This window comes from Drosophila nasuta, unplaced genomic scaffold (assembly GCF_023558535.2).
Source record: "Drosophila nasuta strain 15112-1781.00 unplaced genomic scaffold, ASM2355853v1 ctg81_pilon, whole genome shotgun sequence".
In the NCBI taxonomy this organism is placed as follows: domain Eukaryota; kingdom Metazoa; phylum Arthropoda; class Insecta; order Diptera; family Drosophilidae; genus Drosophila; species Drosophila nasuta.
Window position 1 is genome coordinate 12,012 of NW_026869621.1, and position 2,741 is coordinate 14,752.

At 39.5% G+C, this 2,741-nt stretch overlaps 2 long non-coding RNA genes across 3 annotated transcripts; one reads left to right on the forward strand and one right to left on the reverse strand.

Annotated features, from left to right (window-relative positions):
• Positions 1-557: 557 nt before the first annotated feature.
• LOC132798096 (uncharacterized) lies at positions 558-1,517 on the reverse strand. The gene is made up of 2 exons (XR_009633893.1): positions 771-1,517; positions 558-719 (listed from the first exon to the last, which is right to left on the reverse strand). It is a non-coding gene; the product is annotated as an uncharacterized LOC132798096 (long non-coding RNA).
• Positions 1,518-1,874: 357 nt separating this feature from the next.
• LOC132798095 (uncharacterized) lies at positions 1,875-2,451 on the forward strand. 2 transcript variants are annotated; one of them, XR_009633892.1, is made up of 2 exons: positions 1,875-1,993; positions 2,049-2,451. It is a non-coding gene; the product is annotated as an uncharacterized LOC132798095 (long non-coding RNA). The 2 variants fall into 2 exon arrangements; XR_009633891.1 differs by having other exon boundaries at positions 1,884-1,993; positions 2,067-2,451.
• Positions 2,452-2,741: the final 290 nt, after the last annotated feature.

The following is a 2,741-nucleotide window of genomic DNA, read 5'->3' on the forward strand; positions in this document are numbered from 1 at the left end:
GGCACATGGGTAATTTCGACCGACGTTTGCAGCGGACGCTACATACAACGCATATAACTAGTCGACGAGAACTGCAAGCGGAGTTGCAAGCGTACTCGGCACTGAGAGAACGTTCTGTCATGTCAAATGGGGAACCAGAGGCCAAGCGTGCTAGAACCATGGAAATCAAATGCTACCAATGTGGAAAACCTGGCCATAAGAAACAAGACTGCAAATCTGGAAAGAGTGCTCAGGCTCCGGCAACTGCGAGGGAGTGGCGCTCAGGGCAGCCTCGTCTTGGAAGGGCTAATGTGATATGCTACAGATGTCAGGAGCCAGGACACATTGCCACAAATTGCCCGAATAACTCGTTGGTTGTTTTGTTCCATGTAGTGCCAGACGAATGCATGAAGAATAATATTGTAATTGGCAGAGAGATATTGGCTCAAGGGTTCTTAGTGGAAGTTTCGTACGATAATTTTAAGATTGTCCAAAGTAAAGTTGTGAACATTTGCGAAACCAATCAACCTACTAATTTCGATGCCATTGAAACTGAAATGCTTGAAAAGAAAAAGAAATTTTAATATCATTATTGAAACAATATTCAAAATCGTTTATTGAAGGCACTCCACAAACGCGGGTGGATACTGGGGAAATGCATATTCGTTTGATTGAACCAACTAAGACCGTGCAAAGGCTACCATACAGATTTAGTCCAAGCGAAAGGGAGTTAGTACGTGCTAAAATTAAAGAATTAATCGAGTATAAAGTTATCAGACCTAGTAGTTCACCATTTGCTAGTCCTGCATTATTAGTGAAGAAGAAAAATCGTTCAGCAAGACTTTGTGTTGATTACAGAGAATTAAATAAAAATACTGTAGCTGATAAGTTCCCATTACCGTTGATATCAGAACAAATAGCTAGACTAAATATTTCACTTCTCTTGATATGGCTAGCGGGTATTACCAGATTACAATGCACCCTGAATCGATTGAATGTACTGCTTTTGTTACTCCTGATGGGCAGTACGAATTTCTTTCAATGCCTTTCGGATTAAAGAACGCACCCTCAGTTTTTCAAAGAGCTGTATTGAACGCACTTGGCAGCCTTGCTCATACGTTTGTAATTGTTTATAAGGACGATATATTAAGTGTTTCAGAAACTAAGGAAGAAGCATATGAGCGATTGCAACAGGAATTAAGCGTTCTGGTGAAGGCAGGGTTCTCTTTTAACATTTCGAAGTGCTTTTTCTTAAGATCTACAATTCGCTATCTTGGCTATGAGATAACAGCGGGGAGATACGCCCAAACTTAATCAAGATAGAATCTCTTGTGGCGTTGCCTCCACTAAAGTCAGTTGCTTCTTTAAGACAGTTCATTGGATTAGCGTCATATTTTCGTAAATTTATTCCGGGGTTTTCTCAACTGATGAAGTCTTTATATTTTCTCACGTCCGAAAAAATAGTTTTGAATGGCAAACACAGCATGAGGAAATTCGCAGTCAAATAATCGGCGTGTTAACAAACAAGCCTGTTTTGATTTTTTGACCCTCAGTTTCCGATAGAACTGCATACCGACTCCAGCTCGATTGGGTATGGTGCTATTCTTTTACACCGAATAAACTCTAAGCCTCATGTGGTTGAATATTATAGTAGAGCAACTAGCTCCTGTAAGTCCAGGTACACATCCTACGAATTGGAAACCCTGGCTTTCGTCACTATCTGCATGGGAGAAAATTCGTGATTTTTACTGATTGTAATTCAATCAAATCTTCGCGTAATAAAGTCGAGTTGTCACCTAGGGCTTACCGGTGGTGGGAGTTTCTACAAACATTTGAATTCGAAATTGAATATAGAGAAGGTAAACGCATGGCACATGTAGACTTTTTATTTAGAAATCCGGTGTGTCAAAAGTCAGTATCAAGAAAAACAGAAGAGAAACGAATTGACTTAACAGAAATATCAGAAAACTGGATTTTGGTGGAAAAACAAAAGGATCCAGAAATATTAGAAATCGTAAGTTGAAGAATGACGATTTACCATTGGCGTTAGTTACCACTTATGAAATTAGATCAAATGTTTTGTATAGAAAGATGCAGAGAAATTCAAAAACTCGTTGTTTACCTGTAGTTCCTCGTGTGTGCCGTTGGTCAATTATAAATCAGGTACATGAGTCTATCATGCATCTAGGTTGGCAGAAAACGCTGGACAAGGTATACGATCATTACTGGTTTTCTGGCATGACAAAATATGTTTGAAGATTTGTGGAGAACTGTATTACATGCAGAGTTTCTAAGGGTACGGCAGGAAACCCTCAAATTGAATTACACCCAATTCCAAAAATTAGCATTCCTTGGCACACCGCCCACATAGACATATCGGGAAAATTGAGCGGAAAAAATGATCGTAAAGAATGTATCATTGTACAAATCGACGCTTTTACTAATACGAATACTTGCATAAACGCAATGAAATCTTCAATTGCCATTTTGGCGTGCCAACACGTCTAATTGCCGATCAGGGGCGCAGTATCACGGGCACAAAGTTTGCGCAATTTTGTTCTAATCAAAAGATACAATTACATTTAATTGGTACAGGTGCAAGTAGAGCCAAGTTGAAAGGAGTACACTATGACTACACTAAAGAATCTGTTGACGGCTATTGAGACGAGTTCCAGATCGTGGCAAGATACACTGGGGATATACAGTTAGCCCTTAACTGTACAGTTAATCGTAGCACTAAGTGTAGCCCTTTATAACTTTTG